General features: G+C 43.7%; 1 protein-coding gene across 3 annotated transcripts in view; it reads left to right on the plus strand.

Annotated features, from left to right (window-relative positions):
- Positions 1-24351, plus strand: part of LOC126273306 (uncharacterized) — a 1028036-nt gene that overhangs the window by 578050 nt on the left and 425635 nt on the right. The window lies entirely within an intron of this gene.

The following is a 24351-nucleotide window of genomic DNA, read 5'->3' on the forward strand; positions in this document are numbered from 1 at the left end:
TGCAGTAAACAGCTGACGCAACGCCAACTTGGCCTGATTTTTCGGTAAGCCTCCAGGAAAGAGGTTATCAGCGCAGCAATCTCCACACGGTGAGTGCGAGCACAGACCGCGCACCCACAACTTCGGTGTGTCCTTGCCGCACACCTCTCTGCATGACGAGTCAAGGACGCTCCCTGCCGCACCAATGACGCTGAAGCGAAGTGTTTACTAGAAAAGACATATTTGAACTGTTCAGACCGAAGAAAGGCTCTGCTTCTCCGTGCTTCTTGAGAAATGGCGTCTCATCCGAGCGATCAAAGAACACCTTACCGCACAACAACAGGACGTAATTAAGCAGTTCTCCAACCTAGCCTTGAACGCAGAGATCTACATCTACAAGTACACTGTGCAAGCTGTTATACGGTTCGTAATGGAGAGTATATGGCAGTAATTACTACCGGTTTTCTGTTGTAATCAATTCGCGGACCGAGTGAGGGATAAATGTCTGACTACTACGACTCTGTGCGTGTCATAATCTCTCCTATCTCATTTTGATGGCCCATAATCAAGATATACGATGGCGGCAGCTTTTCTCTTGCCGCGCAGAGTCGCCGCTCGGTTAGAGGTGCCATGTCACTGACTGCGAGGCCCCTCCCGCCGGAGATTCGAGTCCTCCCTCGGGCATAGGTGTGTGTGTTGTTCTTAGCATAGGTTAGTTCAAGTAGTGTGTAAGTCTTGGGACCGATGCCCCCTGCAGTTTGGTCCCTTAAGCACTCACACACATTTGAATTTTTGTTTTGTTTTGTTTTTTTGGCGAAGCTATTGTGTTTTGTAATATTCAGGCAAAGGATGCCATTGACAAAAGATCAAAAGTAATCATGCAAAGGAAAATAGTGCATCATTCGATGCAAATCATTCTGTATACAGAGTAAACGCTGCAGGTAACGTCTGACGATAAGTCAATGTATTCGAAACGAGCATTTTCTCATAAATAGCTCAAGTAGTGACTTACAGTGAATGCGTGTTTGATCCTGTGCTTTACATAATCGGTTGTAGTGTTTATATAGACTGAGAGGATCGTCTAGAGTCATAGACTAGAAGCCATTCCTTATCACCGCTATAGTCTTCTTTCTCAAACACAGGATCTCTTAATTCACCCAACAGGATGTTTCCATCAATAATTCCCATTCAAGTTCCTCGGCGTTTCTGTTATACTTCCATGTGCACTACACTTCTTCGATGTCTATTGTCATGCCTTCCTGACAAGAGATCCAAACACTGTAACAATACTCTTGAATTGATCGCATTAGCGTCTTCCACGCCATTTCCACCACAGATGCATTCCATTTTTCGAGAACCTTCCCAACAAATCTAACACTAAATTTACGTAATCGTTCCATTTCATAACACTTTTTAATATTATACTTAAATACTTATTTTCTGTGACTTACTGTAAATCCTTATGACTAATCTTGTAATTGGATACTATCGGATTCTTTCTCGTTGTCATAGGCATTATTGTAGCTCCTAGTTAGCATTCGCAAATCTATTCTAATAAAGCCGTCGTATCTGTCTGTTCGAACACGCTAATACCCATAACCACTAGACGAATTTTCGTCGGCTTTTCACAGGTAACTTGAGTGTAGCTGGGGAAGCGTATACACTTTATTTAATCAAAATTGTATTACGAAAGAAAAGATATATTGTAATTTAAAGTTTTATCTCGTAGTATTATAAGTGCGAAAGTAACTCCGAGGAAGAACATAGGTTACTTCAGAAAGTGTGTAGTAAAAGATATTTATTGATTTGGGGGAAAATATTTGCTTTTAGAAAAAGATATATACTCTTTGATCTTCGAAGGTTATCATCGTTTGTAAATGCATTTATTGGTTGATTTGTTCTACATAATACGATTTGCCGTAATGAATACAATGTTTATACATAATCAATACAATGTTTATACAACCCTCAACGTGTTTCTTACATACTTTCGTACTAATATTATTAAACGCGTAAGTAGCTCCGTCTATTACTTTTGCACGACTAAACCGCTTAACCGATTACGATGTAATGTGGTATGGAGGTATCTTCAACTCTGTGGAAGAATGTAGGCTATTTTATAAACTAAAAAGAGAGACTCCTAAGGGAATGAAGTAGGAAATGGAACATCTGTTCTTTGCAACTGTGAACATAAGCCATGTTAAAACGTTATTAAATTTACTGACTAATATACACATCGGGAAATTTACAGATAATTCAATAACACATTGCGCAGACTCACTCTCTCGCCCACGCCTCTTAGCCACGTTTTATATGGGTCGGTATGGGGGTAGCTGTGGGGCTGGGCGAAGGGGAAGGAGGGCACGTAACGAACTGTGGTTACCCAAACAAGTAGACACGTAAGGGCAGCTCAAGTTCTTGCACGTACAATAACTTACGCAATCTCATTCATCATTTCAAAGTTACTGATATGGGAGTACAGCCGTTGGTAACAACTGTTATAAGATATAAGTGGCGGCGGCGCTAAGTTCTGATTCGTCAGAGTATATATTTTGATTAATTGTGCAGAAAAACACTCACTAAAAGGCAAGGCTTCAAACTGAAAGACAAGAGCAGCGTATAACTTTGATCTGTCGCAAATATTTGTTAAGAGAAGGTCAAGTTACGGAAATATCCTAAATGATTCATTAGCTGTCAACGACTGGAAAACACAAAATCGACATGCATATAACGTATATTTTGAAGCGTTTTTCATCATTCACCTGATAAAAAAGGAAGCACAATGATTATCGCAAGCACTTTACACTAACATGATCTGTCCAGTAGGGAATTACGAAATTTGTGACATTTAAGTTCCCATGTCACAGACATATAGGTCCCAGGTTGCTTCCAATCTGTAACAGTTCATCATGGTAAATTAGAAATCAGTTTCTTCCTGATTATCATATTTAACTGACTGCGTGTCTCCCTGATATGATCAGAAATGATCACTGTTCTTCAGCAGCATCATACTGGTGTAAGCTACTCCTCTGATTCGAGATGGTTCGCGGGTAATAAGCTCTGACGTAATAATCGGATACTGTTGTTTACTCTCTTTGACTGGAATGAAAAAACGGTTTCTAATTTTCAATTTTCGAAAATTTTTGTGTTCATAGGCAACAAGAAACGTTTCTGTGCGCCGTAATATTTTTCTGCTCTAAAATCTACTACACGGTGCGATGACGCTGCCGACAACGTTGTGTATCACACCGGGTTTCGAACACGGATGCCGTCCTTTCATATGCAGCCAACTACGCTGACCGGACAGGCCTCGCGGGAACACTCCAACCCTCCAATGTCTCCTTTATCCCAGGAGTGGCAGCCGAACATAGGAGAGGGAGCACCTCTGAGGCGTCTCGATGGCACGGAGGAATATACATGACAAGTTTAAGCTTGGAGACGGTCAGTGATACATGTTCGGATAGCACAACTGGTAGTGGACGAAAGTCTCAACTTGTCATATTAAAACTTTTCTGAAATTGGTTCCCGGCTTTCTCGGCGTATTTCAGCTATGAAATCTTCACGGGTTATCAGCCGAGTGGCGTTAGCTTCTAGTCGCAACGTTTCAATGGATTGCGTATCCATCATCTTCAGGCGAAATCCTTTCTTCGCCTGAATATGATGCATAAGCAGTCTATTGAAACGTTGCGACTAGAAGGCGACGCCACTCGGCTCATAACCCGTGAAGATTTCATAGCCAAAATATTACCTGTCTTTTAAGCATTTTCACATATTCTCTGTCATACAACCTATCGATGACAAGTCGCATAAACTGACGTTAATTTAAAATAGCACAGCTTCTCTCCCCTCCATTTCCTCTTATTCACTCTTAATTTTTAAGAATGTCTTTCCACGAAACAGTTCACACACATTGTTGTCACTGATGAGACATCGTTAAATTGCAAGTAGCTTCAATTAATTCAGGCGTGTATTTCCATTAATACAATCGATGCAAGTGGATTCACTTCGCCTACACGTAATGAACACTAAATACTGAGGAGTAATTTCTGTCACTGGGTACATACGCAAGCACTATAAAGGTACAGCGCTTGTTGAAATAAGAGAAGGTCGTCTTTCAGGAAGTGGTGTCGAATTATAAACTAAATTATTAGCTATTTTCATATTGTAGGCATAATACCCCTGCTTCTCGGAGGTATCCTACACTCCACGGCTGTGTTGTATCTCACATACATCGAGGTGTTCGCAGGCTTAATAAGATGCAGTTCACCGCGGATGAGTCCGCAGTTCGTGGTCTAGTGGCTAGTGTTGCTGTCTCTGGATCACGGGGTCCCCGGTTCGATTGCCGGTCGGGTCGGAGACTTTCTCCGCTCGGGAACTGGGTGTTTGTGTTGTCCTCATTATCTCGTCTTCATTCGGGAAGTGCCGAGACTTGAAATAGAAAGATTTGGAACTTGTACTCGCGCTGATGATCACGACATTGAGCGATCAACTAAGCAACATCATCATCACACCGCGGATGAGACTTTTGATTAAACTTGCTCAAATGTAATTATCGATTACTGTTTCATTAGTGTAATAACTGATGATGGTCGAGGTAGAGAGGATATAAAATGTAGACTTGCAATGGCAAGGAAAGAGTTTCTGAAGAAGAGAAATTTGTTAACATCGAGTATAGATTTAAATGTCAGGAAGTCGTTCCTGAAAGTATTTCTATGGAGTGTAGCCATGTATCGAAGTGAAACATGAACAATAAATAGTTTGGACAAGAAGAGAAAAGAAGCTTTCGAAATGTGGTGCACCAGAAGAATGTTGAAGATTAGGTGGGTAGATCACGTAACTAATGAGGAGGTATTGAATAGGATTGGGGAGAAGAGAAGTTTGTGGCACAACTTGACCAGAAGAAGGCATCGGTTGGTAGGACATGTCCTGAGGCATCAAGGGATCACAAATTATCATTGGAGGGCAGCGTGGAAGGTAAAAATCGTAGAGGGAGACCAAGAGATGAATACACTAAGCAGATTCAGAAGGATGTAGGTTGCAGTAGGTACTGGGAGATGAAGGAGCTTGCACAGGATAGCTTAGCATGGAGAGCTGCATCAAACCAGTCTCAGGACTGAAGACCACAACAACAACAGCAACAACAACAATCGATTTACGAAATGTGAGTATGATGTTGGCCGTCGAATGGCGTTAGCTGCGCAGCATTTTTGCACCGCCGCCGTCAGTGTCAGCCAGTTTGCCGTGGCATACGGAGCTCCATCGCAGTCTTTAAGACTGGTAGCATGCCGCGACAGCGTGGACGTGAACCGTATGTGCAGTTGACGGACTTTGAGCGAGGGCGTATAGTGGGCATGCGGGAGGCCGGGTGGACGTACCGCCGAATTGCTCAACACGTGGGGCGTGAGGCCTCCACAGTACATCGATGTTGTCGCCAGTGGTCGGCGGAAGGTGCACGTGCCCGTCGACCTGGGACCGGACCGCAGCGACGCACGGATGCACCGTAGGAACCTACGCAGTGCCGTAGGGGACCGCACCGCCACTTCCCAGCACATTTGGGACACTGTTGCTCCTGGGGTATCGGCGAGGACCATTCGCAACCGTCTCCATGAAGCTGGGCTACGGTCCCGCACACCGTTAGGCCGTCTTCCGCTCACGCCCCAACATCGTGCACCCCGTCTCCAGTGGTGTCGCGACAGGCGTGAATGGAGGGACGAATGGAGACGTGTCGTCTTCAGCGATGAGAGTCGCTTCTGCCTTGGTGCCAGTGATGGTCGTATGCGTGTTTGGCGCCGTGCAGGTGAGCGCCACAATCAGGACTGCATACGACCGAGGCACACAGGGCCAACACCCGGCATCATGGTGTGGGGAGCGATCTCCTACACTGGCCGTACACCTCTGGTGATCGTCGAGGGGACACTGAATAGTGCACGGTACATCCAAACCGTCATCGAACCCATCGTTCTACCATTCCTAGACCGGCAAGGGAACTTTCTGTTCCAACAGGACAATGCACGTCCGCATGTATCCCGTGCCACCCAACGTGCTCTAGGTGGTGTAAGACAACTACCCTGGCCAGCAAGATCTCCGGATCTGTCCCCCATTGAGCATGTTTGGGACTGGATGAAGCGTCGTTTCACGCGGTCTGCACGTCCAGCACGAACGCTGGTCCAACTGAGGCGCCAGGTGGAAATGGCATGGCAAGCCGTTCCACAGAACTACATCCAGCATCTCTACGATCGTCTCCATGGGAGAATAGCAGCCTGCATTGCTGCGAAAGGTGGATATACACTGTACTAGTGCCGACATAGTGCATGCTCTGTTGCCTGTGTCTATGTGCCTGTGGTTCTGTCAGTGTGATCATGTGATGTATCTGACCCCAGGAATGTGTCAATAAAGTTTCCCCTTCCTGGGACAATGAATTCACGGTGTTCTTATTTCAATTTCCAGGAGTATATATATATATATATATATATATATATATATATATATATATATATATATATATATATATATATATAGGGTTTTACAAAAAGGTACGGCCAATTTTTCAGGAAACATTCCTCACACACAAATAAAGAAAATACGTTATGTGGACATGTGTCCGGAAACGCTTACTTTCGATGTACGAACACTTCGACTGAAATGTGCAGGAGCTGCATCGTGCATGAACCACATATTGTGTTGTACTTGTAAAGGCACATGTTCTAGCAGTACAGGTAGAGTATCCCGTATGAAATCATGGCGGTGAATCGAGGAAGTACTGTACATACTGACGAAACTAAAATGAGCTCTAACATTCGTTCGTTCGTACATCGAAAGTAAGCGTTTCCAGACACATGTCCACATAACATCTTTTCTTTATTTGTATGTGAGGAATGTTTCCTGAAAGTTCTGCCGTACCTTATTTTTCCCAATGCGGAGATTCATAGGAAAATTTGTGCTCAATCTGAACAGCTTGAACAGCTCAATACAATGCATTATCCGCAGTAGCAGCTTAAAGAGCTGTTTCCTCCCGATAATCATGACCACGTAAAACATAAAGTATCAGCCTCGCTAATCCTATTGTTCGAGCGGAGATAGCTCTTATTACTTACGTGAATAGTCGCCATATCACGAGGAGATATACATACTCACACTTTAAGTCCCCAAGAAGATGTGATGATACAAAGTAATAAACGGATTAGTAGATTAGCAAACATCGCTGTGATAAAGACCGAAATACCCTCTCGTCTCCTCAAGCAGGGATACATTTACAAAGCACGTGGACTCTGTTTTCTAATTACACTGCTGCATTGTGTGATTCATTGTGCTTTTTTTGTTTTTATGATTATTTGGATTTGCTAGAAACTCGTCACTACTTTGTACGAAAACGAAAGACGGGGTGAAGCTTACACCATAAGACGGACAGCCAGCATACAGAGATAGGAATGAGTTTTTTCTGTACTGAAAATAATAACGCACTAGGAATAAATTTTAAACAATATAATAATCAGCCATTGAAATACTCGAGTCGGCTATCGGTGTTGATAACATTCGGTTAAGGTGTTCAGTGAGTAAAACTTTGAAATTTCCGTCGTTGTATGAACAGCTATTCTTCCAGCATACTAATCGTTCAAGAATAAATATCTTGGCGCTTCGGAAGGAGGGGGACTCAGTCCCCTCCCTGGTCATCCTGATTTAAGTTTTCGGCAGCTTTCTGTAGTGAATGGTTGGAGAGCACTTGGCCTATCTCCTTCCCCATCCTCCTCCTGTTGGGCTCCTTCTCCTTCCGACGGTACGGTAAATCTTAAAACACTTTGTGTCACAAACTAGAAAGCTCTAATAACTGCTTACAAGCAACTAAAGATACTAGAAAATCGAATTTCATTCTCTAGGCACGCCGACATGGACACTCCGCAAGCCGCCTAACGGCGTGTCGGAGAGTACTTCGGGTGTGCCACTAACTAATAGGTGTTTGTAACAGTAGGTGTTTGTAACAGTATGAGTGGAAAGAGAGCACTAATTAAAGGAGAACGTACTGTGGCAGCAGTACACACGATGGAAGTCTCATTAATGTTCGCTAACCTGCAGTTTAGAGGGACAGAGTGTTTATTCTTGAGTTACCAAATGTATTGTTCCAGAAGAAGTAAAGGACATGATATAGTAATCAATAAAAATAAAGCCATTTATCGTCAGTAACATGAAAGCAAATGAATTATTAGATTTCAAGAAAGACATAGGTTTAATATAAACAAAGCAAATCTAAACACATCAAAAGTATAGGGTCTATGACTGGACAAACATAAGCCTCATTAAGACCAGGAGAATTTAAATGAAATTGAGACCTGGAATGCAAACCAATTTTCAGAAGAGGTGTACAGGTACAGAGTGTCAAGAAAATGCAACTACGTATCCCAGACGTTACAAGCCACGTATGTGTAGGATAGAAGAAAGATTTGATTTAAATCGTGCAGAACCTGACAAATAAAGACGACATGCAGCTTTACAAAAGCGGAATGAACTTTTACAATCTTTTTTCTGAGCATTGAACTCTGGTACTTAGAACTTTTCATTGCATTTCCACTTTCATGCAACTTGCAGGTAAAACAACGCCAAAGCACACAAGATATACTTATACGACTGACATATTATTTTGTAATTTTGTAAATTCCAAGAAATAGTTCACAAAAGAATTATTTAAAATTCTATTCACAGTGTCATTTACCATTAACTACTATGTCGTAAGAAAAAATAAGTAAATGACATGTGGTATATGTGATGTGATTCTCACTATTTGCTAGCAATGTTTTGAATAGAAAAGTGAGTGAAAATTTCAATAAATGTAAAATACTTTTCTTTCTGTTACTCCTTCGATTACAAAAAAATGTAATGTGACTAGAGATGCGAAGTAGTCAACACTCTAATAGTGAAGCTTGTAAAAGGAAAATAAATGGAAACACCACAGCTATACCAATTGAATGTTTCTCTGATTTTACACAGCTATTAATATCTATGGATATAATCCATACACCAGAAAATATGGATTTTTAATATTGTATACACAAGTTTACGCATTTCATATAACATAGACAGCGTAAGAGAAAGATAAAAAACAACTAATTCACCAGACAAGTCACAAGTCACAAGGTATTTTCCTGTAACCAGTATAACTGATCAGCTCACAATTCCATACGGCGCCACATTTTGGCCCTAAGGTGGATTGCTTGTAATGCACCAAACAGGTGATTTCACACCGCCATAAACAGGATGCTCTGATCCTAGATCTTTTATCGCCAACGATACAGCAATCAGGGCCAAAGGTAGCGAAATGCGTCCACTTTCTGTTAACTTCGTCTTCACATTGGAAACACTATTACTTTAGCTAGTCATAAGCAGAAACTGGCGAAGTTCAATGTCAGCTGTGACGGCAGACTTGGGACGAAGCGCGAGGCTTGGCTGCTGATAGAAGCGGCGATTTCGCGCTAACCGTGGGCGGCTCTTACCTCGGGTCCTGCGTCATCGATTCACACCACTTGTTACGTACATACAGCCACGTCCCCTCACGAAGCGCCAGCCGGACAGAATACAAGCTTTGTTCCGCCTGCAGGAATCATGTTACCTCACAGCGGTTGGCCTCTGATTCCCAACCGCGGTAACAGGCGTGATTCGCATCTGTACCTTGCCCCTTGCATCACCAGTAGAGATGACGTAAGTAGCAACAACAGGGAGAGGTATGGTGGAAGTGTTTTCTGCAGAAATATCGCAACGTACATTTGGAACTGTTTCTTCGATCCACAGGCGTGTCTGCAGCAATACTAGGAAGCTACACTCCTGGAAATAGAAAAAAGAACACATTGACACCGCTGTGTCAGACCCACCATGCTTGCTCGGACACTGCGAGAGGGCTGTACAAGCAATGATCACACGCACGGCACAGCGGACACACCAGGAACCGAGGTGTTGGCCGTCGAATGGCGCTAGCTGCGCAGCATTTGTGCACCGCTGCCGTCAGTGTCAGCCAGTTTGCCGTGGCATACGGAACTCCATCGCAGTCTTTAACACTGGTAGCATGCCGCGACAGCGTGGACGTGAACCGTATGTGCAGTTGACGGACTTTGAGCGAGGGCGTATAGTGGGCATGCGGGAGGCCGGGTGGACGTACCGCCGAATTGCTCAACACGTGGGGCGTGAGGTCTCCACAGTACATCGATGTTGTCACCAGTGGTCGGCGGAAGGTGCACGTGCCCGTCGACCTGGGACCGGACCGCAGCGACGCACGGATGCACGCCAAGACCGTAGGATCCTACGAAGTGCCGTAGGGGACCGCACCGCCACTTCCCAGCAAATTAGGGACACTGTTGCTCCTGGGGTATCGGCGAGGACCATTCGCAACCGTCTCCATGGAGCTGGGCTACGGTCCCGCACACCGTTAGGCCGTCTTCCGCTCACGCCCCAACATCGTGCAGCCCGCCTCCAGTGGTGTCGCGACAGGCGTGAATGGAGGGACGAATGGAGACGTGTCGTCTTCAGCGATGAGAGTCGCTTCTGCCTTAGTGCCAATGATGGTCGTATGCGTGTTAGGCGCCGTGCAGGTGAGCGCCACAATCAGGACTGCATAGGACCGAGGCACACAGGGCCAACACCCGGCATCATGGTGTGGGGAGCGATCTCCTACACTGGCCGTACACCTCTGGTGATCGTCGAGGGGACACTGAATAGTGCACGGTACATCCAAACCGTCATCGAACCCATCGTTCTACCATTCCTAGACCGGCAAGGGAACTTGCTGTTCCAACAGGACAATGCACGTCCGCATGTATACCATGCCACCCGACGTGCTCTAGAAGGTGTAAGTCAACTACCCTGGCCAGCAAGATCTCCGGATCTGTCCCCCATTGAGCATGTTTGGGACTGGATGAAGCGTCGTCTCACGCGGTCTGCACGTCCAGCACGAACGCTGGTCCAACTGAGGCGCCAGGTGGAAATGGCATGGCAAGCCGTTCCACAGGACTACATCCAGCATCTCTACGATCGTCTCCATGGGAGAATAGCAGCCTGCATTGCTGCGAAAGGTGGATATACACTGTACTAGTGCCGACATAGTGCATGCTCTGTTGCCTGTGTCTATGTGCCTGTGGTTCTGTCAGTGTGATCATGTGATGTATCTGACCCCAGGAATGTGTCAATAAAGTTTCCCCTTCCTGGGACAATGAATTCACGGTGTTCTTATTTCAATTTCCAGGAGTGTATTTCATTGCACTCTGACAGGATTAAATAAAATGTGGGATTGTAACGGTGAAGTGGTTCCACGAAATGTATACACTAGGCTAGAGCTAGCATATTCACAGACTTTTCAAATATATAATTTATTTTTTCGATGTCCAAGCAGAGTTACGGCTAAGTTAAGGCTCGAACTTTGGAAAATATTCACCCTCTCCTTTGTCAGATGACAACGATAGCCGTACCGCTATGTGCTCCATTAAGCATTAAGTAGGTCATACAGATCGCCCCGTGTCCGAGCGTTGTACTCAACATGAATATCATATCCAAGTACAGAAACTTGGAAAAATCCGCGAAATCGCAACAATGCTTCAGATCAAGTACAGAAATTTGGAAACGTTAACAACAGCCCAATAGTGCTTCAGAAAGGACACAAGGTTTCCTTTGAAGAAGATGTTTCTTCATATTTCATCTTACAGAATCTTTCTAATAAACGAAGACGCTGGAATTCGAATGTGCATTAGTAAATTTAACAGAGGTAGCGGTTATATCTATGAGGAGTCTGGGGCCATGCGCTAGAAACAAAGCGCTCACAAGGAAAGAAAATGAAAAACTTAATTTTAAAGGGAATTGGTGGTGCAGGGAGCGGTCTCCATCCATATTCCTCCCACAGATTCTGGAACATTCCATCTGTTTCCGGTATTTTCGCACGCCACTCCACAAATAGTGAGCCAGACCATTGTTATGTAAGAGAGAAGCATCGGTCCCAGTACTCAGCCAGTCCCGGTGGAAGTAAAGTGTGTAATCTGTAAATTACTGTTTATCCTAGGGCAACTCACAGTGGACCAATGTATAATCTGTATTGACAAAATCATGAAAAAACCGTCTGATGATGAATTTCAGAAAAAAAAATCAAAATCAGTAACGACACTTTTTTTAATAAAGTAACCTAAAACCAATTTGTGACTGGTTTACTGTACACCATCAACAAAAATTTGTAATTGTATGTTATCGGTTCCTTCTGTCACTGGCACTGCAGCGCGTACAGTGTAATAGCCGTAAGGACCATCCATCGCGCAGACACTATCTGATCAAATGTTTTCGGTCAACTGTGTGTGGACATTAATGTGGAGTGTGTACACCATTAACCACTATGACGGCTTCTACTCTAGTGGGGACACCTTCAATGCGATTTCTGAAAGTCTGAGGAGGAATGGCAGTGTATTCTTCCTCAAGAGTCGAGTCCAGAGAAGGTAGTCAGTTGGATGCTGCGGTCTGGAGCGAAGTCTAAGCCATCGGAGAAGTGTTCCATTAGTTTCACTTCGGGACTGTGGGCAGGCTAGACCCATTCAGAAATGTTATTATCCGGAAACTATTGCCTCACAGATGCTACTTTATGGCAGGGTCAATTGTTATGCTTACGAAATAATCGTCTTCGTACTGTTCGTCTGCTGTGCGCAGTGCTGTAAAATGTATTCATATCTTTCGGCATATAGCGTATTCCTAAGTGCAATACGTGTATCCCGCCCTAACTACGAAAACCACTCCCATACTTTAACACGACTTCCTCCGTACTATTGTACCTTCCGGAGAAGGACATGTAGAGGTCTGCAGCAACAACAGACATTGTCACATTAATACAAACACACACACACACGAGCGCGCGAGGCAGTAGAGGGAGGGAGGAAAAGGGGGGGGGGGGGGCGAGAGGGAGAGCACTGAGAAAGAGAAAAACGTATGAGCCGATAAACACGACACCGAATAGGATGGAGAGGAAAAAAAGAAATAATTTGCAGACTCACGGACAGATAATTGCCACGTGGAATTTCAAAGCCTACTGCGTGATGAGTCAATATCGAGAGAAAGGCGTAGCTGACTACGTGCCTCTGTCACGCTCTTTCTGATAACCGCCTTAAAGAGGTTTAAAGAAAGAACACCATCAACGTAATAAACTATACACGGAGGCTTTATTGACCCGTGATTTAAGTTACATAACAGCTTATTTAAGTTCCAGAAATTTTATGTAATCCACCTGTAATCTTACAAGACTTAAAGGCATAAAATAAAATCTTGATCAAATTTACGCAGTATTTATTGCCAAGAGTGATCATACCCCAGACAATTTTCTGAACTTTAGAATTCTAACTCCGAGCATGTAGAGGGCCGTGGAGGCTGCCTTGCAGTAACACTGTAACTGTTACTGCTGTCGAAATGTATATTGTGCAGTGTAAACCGAAATAATATTTAAGTGTGCAGTTTTGTGAACCTGCTGTGAGTTCTTTCGCAGAATAAAACGTTGAAGCCTAACACCTTTGATTCGTTCACTTAATTGAAGTATCTGGGTATTGATCGCTGACTGACTCAAGTTTCTTTTTTTCCTTTTTCGATATTCTTCTAACTGGTGCGATGTGAACCGCCATGACTCTCTCTCCTCCGCCAATGCCAAAATCTTCACCTCGGAGTAGCACTTGCACCCAACGCCCTAATTTATTTGTTGGATGTGTTCTACACACCCTGTCAACATAAATCAGATCGGTGAGGGGAAGTTGGTACGGTCCTCTTGTATGGACAGAGGGGTGCACGCCCAGGTATAATTATGATCCCGTAGGCAGCTGGAAAGATTTTCAGATGAAGGTGTTGACCATATAGTCTGACTATGAGTTAAATCTATTAACAACTGAGCGACTGCTTTTGAAATTATAAACAGGTCACTTATTTTGTCCATGCGTCTAGTTTTCATTCGTCTGCTCCTTATACATTCAATTGGGTTTTTCATGTTTTCAGCAGTGCGCACTGTCAAAGGAAATAATTTGTAACATCTGATCGACTCATATTTTCGAGATAATTTGTGAGACAATCTCTGCAACGTCCGTTCTTCTGCAGAAGAAGCATTCCAAACCATATTATCAGTAGAAAGGGGTGCAACAAGGAACTGAATTAACGACTGTCTAGCTATAAATATGTTTACAAACGCCTACCGTACTGATTTTATACTTATTAATGCATGAAATGTTACAGTTAACCGAACGTAACGTCTTCGGGTACCAGAAGAGTAAATTCGCGGGTGACATGTTGGCTGAATACAAAACAAGATCTGAAGACGATTAATCCACTGGCAGAACCTTAATATTAATACCATTACTCACTTGTTCGCTAATAGTTGAAGCTTACCAAGTTGGAAACATAAAAATGATATTCCTATTTATCAGATAAACTACAGTGAACATCTTAATATCAATAAAATCGATTGTTTATAGTGAAGCACTTAAGCCATTGGTATATACACGGAGATGACGGAAGTTTTGGGATAGCTCTTAATACCGTGTCGGACCTCATTTCGCCCGGCGTTGTGCAGCAACTCGACTCGGAACGGACTCAACAAGTCGTTGGAAGTCCCCTTCAGAAGTACTTAGCCGTCCGTAAACATGAAAGTGTTGCCTGTGCAGGATTTTGTGCAAGCACATTATGAGCCATAAACCTAACATGGGATTCATGTCGAGCTAATTGCCCAGAATGTTCTTCGGACGAATCGCTAACAATTGCGGCCCAATGACATGGCGCATTGTCACCCATAAAAAACCCATCGTTGTTTGGCAACGTGAAGTCCACGAACAGCTGCAAATGGTCTCCAACTAACCGAACACAACCATTTTATTTAATGATTGGTTCAGTTGAACTGGAGGACCCAATCTAGTCCATGTAAACACAGCCCACATCATTACAGAGCCATCACCAGCTTGCACAGGGCCTTGTGACGACTTGGGTCCATAGCTTCGTGGAGTCTGCGCCACACTAAAACCCTATCATCAGCTCTTACCAACTGCAGTCGGGACTCATCTGACCACGCCACGTTTTTCCAGTCGTCTAGCGACCAACCGATATGGTCACGAGCCCAGGAGAGGCGCTGCAGCCAAAGTCGTCCTGTTAGCAAAGGCGCGTGGATCGGTCAACTGCTGCCACCGCCCCTCAACTCCGGCGCGTGGATCGGTCAACTGCTGCCACAGCCCCTCAACTCCAGATTTCACCCCACTGTCCCAACGGATACGTTCGTAGAACGACCCACTTTGATTTCTGTGGTTGTTTCACGCAGTGTTGCATGTCTGTTAGCACTGACAACTCAACGCAAACCCCGCTGCTCTCGGTCATCAAGCGACTGCGTTGTTTTCTTGGCACATTTTTGACACTGTGGATCTAGGAATATTGAATTCACTAACGTTTTCCGAAATGGAATATCCCATGTGCCTAGCAGCAGCTATCATTCCCTGTTCGGAATCTATTAATTCCCGTCGTGCGGCCATAATCACGTCGGAAACGTTTTCACAGGAATCACCTATGTACTAGTGATAGCTCTTCCTATGCACTGCTCTTTTATATCAGGATGGCCGAGCGGTTCTAGGCGCTACAGTCTGCAACCGCGCGACCGCTACGGTCACAGGTTCGAGTCCTGCCTCGGGCATGGATGTGTGTGATGTCCTTAGGTTAGTTAGGTTTAAGTAGTTCTAAGTTCTAGGGGACTGATGACCTCAGATGTTAAGTCCCATAGTGCTCAGAGCCATTTCAACCATTTTATACCTTGTGTACGTGATACTACAGCCATCTATGTACGTGCATAACGCTTTACCATGACTTTCGTCACCTCAGTGTATATATATTATTGGCGCTTGAGGGTGCGGAACCATCTGCACAGACATTCTTCCAAGCCTAGTAAGGGCAACAAGCGGAAAGCATTCCAGACGCCTAGACTGCGACTGCAGATCAGATCTTCTCGAATGTTCGTCCATCTCAGTGATCATTGTGCCTCCACTGACACGCTGCGATGACACCCTTGCTCAGCCATGCAGACGTTCCTCGCTGTGCCGGCCTTTGCTCCAGTCACGGCAGTCCAGCCACCACGCGCCGCCCTCCCCCCCCCCCCCCCCCCCCCCCACTCCACCGACCCACGCCAAGACACAGCTGGCGCATGCGCATCAGCGGTCGCGCCCGAGCGCTCCCAGCTGGCAGGTCGTGACGTCACCCGCGGCCCTGGATGAGCCGCTGTGTATGAGGACGGCGTCAGGCAGCATACTCGCTCGCCGCCCGCCAGCTCCGTGCGCCGGGCCACGCGGGAGCGCTGACGAAACTTCGCAGGTACCCATCTCACGTGCGTTTCTGTCCTTTTAATCACGTGTCTGAGACGCGCAGCATTTCGAATTTTGTACTGCAGCCAACGGGAAATAGTCGAGTACAAATGTGATAAAACCGGGCGATATCCTCCAAATCTAATCGGCGAGTGTTTATTGTATGGAGGCGCCCTGAGATAAGACGTTTCCTTCTCGACGAGCTTGTAGCATACCTCAGTAATTGATAATACGAAAACGAGAAACAAAGTCGTATAAACAGCTTTCTTAAAAGATACCTTCACATTTAGAGAATGGTGGTTTACACAAGGGTGATGTACTTGAGGACAATATTATGGAAATGGAAGAGGATGTAGATGAAGACGAAATGGGAGATACGATACTGCGTGAAGAGTTTGACAGAGCACTGAAAGACCTGAGTCGAAACAAGGCCCCGGGAGTAGACAACATTCCATTAGAAATACTGACGGCCTTGGGAGAGCCAGTCATGACAAAACTCTACCAGCTGGTGAGCAAGATGTATGAGACAGGCGAAATACCCTCAGACTTCAAGAAGAATATAATAATTCCAATCCCAAAGAAGGCAGGTGCTGACAGATGTGAAAATTACCGAACTATCAGTTTAATAAGTCACAGCTGCAAAATACTAACGCGAATTCTTTACAGACGAATGGAAAAACTGGTAGATGCGGACCTCGGGGAGGATCAGTTTGGATTCCGTCGAAATGTTGGAACACGTGAGGCAATACTGACCTTACGACTTATCTTAGAAGAAAGATTAAGAAAAGGCAAACCTACGTTTCTAGCATTTGTAGACTTAGAGAAAGCTTTTGACAACGTTGACTGGAATACTCTTTTTCAAATTCTAAAGGTGGCAGGGGTAAAATACAGGGAGCGAAAGGCTATTTACAATTTGTACAGAAACCAGATTGCAGTCATAAGAGTCGAGGGGCATGAAAGGGAAGCAGTGGATGGGAAAGGAGTGAGACAGGGTTGTAGCCTCTCCCCGATGTTATTCATGGAGACGAAGTAAAAACTTTGAGGTTCGCCGATGACATTGTAATTCTGTCAGAGACGGCAAAGGACTTGGAAGAGCAGTTGAACGGAATGGACAGTATCTTGAAAGGAGGATATAAGATGAACATCAACAAAAGCAAAACGAGGATAATGGAATGTAGTCAAATTAAATCGGGTGATGCTGAGGGAATTAGATTAGGAAATGAGACACTTCAAGTAGTAAAGGAGTTTTGCTATTTAGGAAGTAAAATAACTGATGATGGTCGAAGTAGAGAGGATATAAAATGTAGACTGGCAATGGGAAGGAAAGCGTTTCTGAAGAAGAGAAATTTGTTAACATCGAATATAGATTTATGTATCAGGAAGTCATTTCTGAAAGTATTTGTTTGGAGTGTAGCCATGTATGGAAGTGAAACATGGACGATAACTAGTTTGGACAAGAAGAGAATAGAAGCTTTCGAAATGTGGTGCTACAGAAGAATACTGAAGATAAGGTGGATAGATCACGTAACTAATGAGGAGGTATTGAATAGGATTGGGGAGAAGAGAAGTTTGTGGCACAACTTGACTACGAGAAGGGGTCGGTTGGTAGGACATGCTTTGAGGCATCAAGGGATCACAAATTTAGGTTTGGAGGGCAGCGTGGACGGTAAAAATCGTAGAGGGAGACCGAGAGATGAGTACACTAAGCAGATTCAGAAGGATGTAGGTTGCAGTAGGTACTGGGAGATGAAGCAGCTTGCACAGGATATAGTAGCATGGAGAGCTGCATCAAACCAGTCTCAGGACTGAAGACAACAACAACAACAACAACAACTGACGCAGTAGCTCCGCCTCCGTTGCTGGGTGGTCAGCGAAGCTGACTGCCTTGCGCAGCACCCGGGTTCGATTCCCGGTATTGCCACAGATTTTCCCTTGGTGGGAGGTCTGGATGGAGGTGCACTCAGTCCCGTGATGCAGTTTTGGAGCTACTTAACCGATAAGTAGCGCCTTCAGGACGCGAAAACTGACAACGGCCGAGAGAGCGGTATAATGACTCCATGACCCTCCATGCCGCATACAATGACGCGATAGGAGGGGGATCATACGGGAGTCGGTCGGTACCGACGAGCCCGCTAAAACATGTGAAAGATGTTTTCCATTATTTTTATGAGGTGATACCCCATAGTCCTCATATATTTGAAAAATGTCATATTACCTCCTTGAGCTGCTGGTAAAATACTTTATTTACGCAATCAGTTTCAGTCGTTTCACCATCATCAGGTTGCTATAAACCAAAAATAATACGTAAGTAACACTGCAGACTTAAACTGTCACTTATCTTCACTTGATATAACAATAACGTAATAAAACGTCACGAACTCACATAAAAATATTCAGAGTATGACGTTAGGCGAAATATAAAATCATTGTCGCCACGTTACACTGAAAATACCACTGAAGTATACCATAATCCAGTGATGTCAGTCATTATGAAAACTACACATCACAAAAACGTAAATTGTTTACATTTGTACAGTGTAACCTGTTATCATATAGTAATATAAATTACAGTCTTCAGTTTTTATTTACTGACTATGTAATGTCTATTACGATTTGATAACAGGTAACTCTGTACATATGTAAACCATTTACATTTTTATGATATGTGGTTTTCATAATAACTCACATCACTGTGTTACGGTAGGCTTAAGTGATATTTTCAGTGTATAACTGAGACAATAATTTTATATTTCGCCTAACGTTAACACCAGTTAAAGATTCGTGATAGTTTAAGCTTATAATGTTACTTATGTATTATTTTTGGTATGTAGGAACCTAATGATGGTCAAAATGCCTGAAACTGGTAGTGTAAATAAAATATTTTGCTAGCATCTCAAAGCAATAATATGGCATTTTTCAATTGAGTTTAAGTTACTGATGGAGAAGGCTACTGTACTTTTACTCCTGCCTGTCGAACGGAAAATAGTAGACACATTCGAATTACCCAGTTGAGCGGCGTGGTACGAAACTGAGTAGTCTCCTCCGGGGAATTTCCGCCCCCGGTAGCTGAGTGGTCAGCGCCACAGAATGTCAATTCTAAGGGCCCGGGTTCGATTCCCGGCTGGGTCGGATATTTCCAGAGACTGGATGTTGTGTTGTCCTATTTCATCCCCATCTATGCGCTACTCGCCGAAGTGGCGTCAGATCGAAAGACTTGCACCCGGCGAACGGCCTACCTGACGAGAGGCCAAAGTCAAACGACATTTTTTTTTTATCTGTGGAGTATCATGGCTCGTCGCCATAATCGAAGTCACTAACGCACGCCTCTGTTGTGGCGCTTGACTGTGAGGTAACTGCTTCGAGCTCTGTTCGTATCAGATATTTGGTCGACGAGCAGACGTAATGGTATACAGTTCTTGATCACCAGACTTCGCGCCAGTGTCCTCGCTCAAGTTACAAACTTCTACTGAGTGAGGGTAAATGATATTGTTGATGGTGATCAGTCCCTCAGACGGAGCCTGGCATTCTCTTTGGTGGTATTCAAGAAAAGTACGCTATGTGTAGCACCACGTTTCACCCTCTCGTTTCCATACAGTCATAACAACATGAACACTACACTACACTGTACAAGCACTCATAAGCCATCCTCAAGTCACATAACGTACGTGATTCTCTGTAACCTGTCGGTGAGAGGTAACACGACTTTGGCCCCAACGACCATCAGCTGAGTATGGGACTCATAGAATGTTATGGGTAAGGAGAGGTAAGTGGCGCAAGTAGCTATGTTTTGCCCCTTCGTAGATTAAATCCCAGTTTCACCGAAAACTCCTCAAACACCTGTTCATTTACATATCTATCCACAATAACTCAACGTTTCAGCGCAGTGATGAACTTCGTAAACAGCCAGTCGTGGTGTCAACGCTGCAACGCGACGCACCTAGCTCAACATTTTATATTTGTTGTTTGTCTGCGCCAATTCACATTTACTACGTCAATACGATAGGAACGCCAGCCCGTATCGACGTTATAGTGTGTCACTACTTACATGGAAAAGTGAGAGAAAGAGGGAGGGACAGAGAGGGCGGTGTGGTGAATCGAAGAGGAGTTTGTGCTGTAAAGTCGGTTGTCATTAGTGTTTTATGCTTCAAAGAACTTTCCCACTCTGGAAATCTTTTCTTCTCTCAAGAGTCGCTAAATTCATTTCAACGTAAGAAACAAACAAAAATTATTTGGATATAAGAAAAATGTGAGGAGGAAACAGGTACATAGCGGAGCTGATGAGTAACTAATCTACTTACGTAATTTCGTTTGACCGCTATCTCCATTTATTGTTTGCCCGCCATTTGTGTGGCGTCGTGCTCGTGAAAGTCACTTGACAATTCACCAAGGTTCCTGTTCTGTTTACACTGCATACCATCACCGTTGTCTGGAGTCTGTGTCGTCACAACGACAGTTCAAAAATCAGGTACCTATAAACGCCACACCATAAAACAGAATAAGGGAAAGAAACTCAGACTTATACTGAAGGGAACCGATAATAGTTTTTCCCTCTCGCCGTCTGCTAGATGACAAAAGTACCACTGATTTACTGTGAACCCTCAGCTACACACTACCTTATTGCTTGTGGAGTAGAGAGTCAGATGTGGAACACATTTACAACACAGTTTACGGCGTGTGTTCGATGGCTTTTGCGATGCTCGTCAGAGGAGTCAAAATGATGTCTGCCTTTGAGTTGCAACCCAGGAATATATATAAGTTTTTGGGGACTGATCAAATTTATTGGGGTTAATTGTGATGAATCAGTGAAGTACCTTTCATATTGTGATTTTTCTATTGTGAAAATAAGACTTTCTTCACGTCACTCTCATACAAAGGTAGATTTATTTATTAATTATCTGTTTCATTCGTTCTCTTAAAAGATCTCCGAAGTAACCACTTACAAACTGAGGCTAGATAATCATCCATCGCCGGCCGGAGTGGCCGTGCGGTTCTATGCGCTACAATCTGGACCCGGCAACCGCTACGGTCGCAGGTTCGAATCCTGCCTCGAGCATGGATGTGTGTGATGTCCTTAGGTTAGTTATGTTTAATTAGTTCTAAGTTCTAGGCGACTGATGACCTCAGAAGTTAAGTCGCATAATGCTCAGAGCCATTTGAACCATTTTTAATTATCCATCAGTAACATAGAAGAAATAAGATGCTCCGGTAAACTACTGTGAATGTTGCGCCATCTGTCGTCATTTCATTTTATGCCTTCTTGGTAACTGTTTACCATTCTTGATTGATGTAGCAAACCATCTCGCAAAATTAATCGTATGATTGTAAACTCATCACATAGTTCTTGTGTAATATAAATTTTTATCGGTAGTTCTTGACTGACTCACCTGCAGCAATGAAATCTTTTTCACTGTAAGACATTTGGTGGGGCGAGCGATTCAAAAGAAGCAACTGCCACGTTATTCGTAAGGCACGAAAAATAAGAGATTTGTATAGCACTAAAAACAAGTACCTTTCTTTGCCTTTCGCAATATGAACTTCCTCCACCGTGTACCTATCCGTTGAACACTGTTGAAAACACATACAGTAGCACACCAACTTCAAGTTCTACCTCGCAACAGCTGGCGTCTTGTTCCCGTGGTACTGGATTATTTATAAATTCCGAAAAGTACCTATCGGAAGGAGGTAGAGGTAGACGAAGCAGGATGCGCAATATATCACAGCAACATTTGCCGAAATGTTTCGTCATGACTGCACCAAAAAACGCGATACTCAGCGACAACACACATTTGGTCGAAGAAATTCTACGATTGTTTCTTTAAGAGCAATTCTGTACCGTACGTGTAGGGAACTACTTTCTTTAGAGGGAGACGACGCTGAGAAATTGTCTGTTGACCCATTACAACTCATCGTCCATGATAGAGGACACATAACGTGCGCTTTGAAAACGCTGTACGCAGTGTATGTTCCCACCCTAAAATGTTTTACACGTTTTCTTACAGATCACATACATTTTCAGTTGATGATGAATATCTCTCATAACATCAAGCGATATAATGGGATAATAGCAAATTACAAAAGAATGAAGCTACATGTTATTGTAAAAGAAGTGAAATAATTCTACCATTTATTAAATAAGAATAAAACCCATTATGGAAATAACAGCTACTTTTAAAGTTTAAGAAACTGGTGGTGTTTTGATCTGAAATATTGGTTTAAAAATGAGAAACTAATTTGAGGAACTGCCAGTTTGATATTGAAACATTGCTAGTAGAAAACCAGAAGATAAAGGCTTGAAAGTGCGTTAAATTTGATTAAAAAAATTATTATATATGAAATGATTGGCTACCACAGTACATGAAATATTATATTACATTAACGCAGAAATAAGAACTAGAAAATCTGTTACTGCAAAGATTGATTTAACAAGTCTTATAGTATCGTATAGATGTAAGTGTCAGGAAGTCGTTTCTGAAAGTATCTGTATGGATTGTAGCCATGTATGGATGTGAAACATGGACGATAACTAGTTTGGACACTTAGGGAATGGAAGCTTTCGAAATGTGGTGCTACAGAAGAATGCTGAAGATTAGATGGGTAGATCATATAACTAATGAGGAGGTATTGAATAGAATTGGGGAGAAGAGAAGTTTGTGGCACAACTTGACTAGAAGAAGGGATCGGTTGGTAGGACATGTGCTGAGGCATCAAGGGATCACCAATTTAGTATTGGAGGGCAGCGTGGAGGGTAAAAATCGTAGAGGGAGGCCAAGAGATGAATACACTAAGGAGATTCAGAAGGATGTAGGTTGCAGTAGGTATTGGGAGATGAAGAGGCTTGCACAGGATAGAGTAGCATGGAGAGCTGCGTCAAACCAGTCTCAGGACTGAAGACCACAACAACAACATAGTATCGTACAATAGTAAATACTACAACGAAGTGAAGAGCAGGAAAATTTAGAGGGAGGGGGAGGAACAGACACAGAATAGGAAGAAATGGATCAACAAAGGAAAGAGCTTGGTGTCTTCACAATTAATTGCAGCGGTACACTGCCGAATAAGCCACTTAGTAAAACGTCATCAGTCGATGAATGAATGACTTTAATATTACGCATTTCCGGATAACCCATCATTAAATATCATATTCACAGATGAGCTGTAGTTATATGTTACATACATAGCTGTCAGAGGCTGTCAGTTGTTTGAAAATTTCACTCGCACACTTCACGAAAATGTGGAGGCGCAGTTCGTTTCAGTACACAGAATTATATTAATGATCGTAACATTGCAGACGACACATTAGCTATACTGCACTCCCCTGATACTGAATTTTTGGCGTACGACAAAACGATACCGAAAAATTTTTCAATGAGATTTACGACGTCGAAACTGGTTTTGTCAACAAAAATATCCAAACAATGGATGTGGAAATATCAGTCATTATATTCCAGAACAAATGGAAGTCACAATGCCGCACAAAAAAGATCCGTGAGTACTTGCATGGCACGACATGTAGATCGCAAGAGCATGGGCGCCTACAGCAGGAGGGCTAGCGAAGTCCGACTGCAGGCGGTTGCTTATGATTCGCAGCGTGACCCGGCGGGTCGTGTAACTGTCGGCGGGCACTGCCAGTGGCCTGGGGGCCCCGGGGTGCTTCCGTGTCGGACGGCATCCAAACACGCCTAACGCGCCTACCGCCGCCCCACCCGCCGCAGAAAATCAACCGCTCAACTACTGTGCACTGCCTTTCGTCCTGCCCCGCCATTGTTTCTCTGTTACTAAAGTTATTTCAAGTATTTGCTTCAGCGTTTGATTTACCTTTTGAATGTCAGTCGAGGAGATACACAACTGTTTTTCTTCAAGTTTAACTCAGTTTTCTGTAGCTATGAGTGCTATCTCTGACCACTTCTTATTAGCAAGTTTTGATAGGAAGTTTAGTTTCCAGCGCTCTGCATTTTTCGTTGTTAAACTTAATGTGGAATATAACACGTTGTGATTTTATTTCATATGCTCACAGTGCGTCAACACATGCAATTACCTGCATTATATCAACCATTGT

The sequence above is a fragment of the Schistocerca gregaria genome, chromosome 1 (genome assembly GCF_023897955.1).
Source record: "Schistocerca gregaria isolate iqSchGreg1 chromosome 1, iqSchGreg1.2, whole genome shotgun sequence".
In the NCBI taxonomy this organism is placed as follows: Eukaryota; Metazoa; Arthropoda; class Insecta; order Orthoptera; family Acrididae; genus Schistocerca; species Schistocerca gregaria.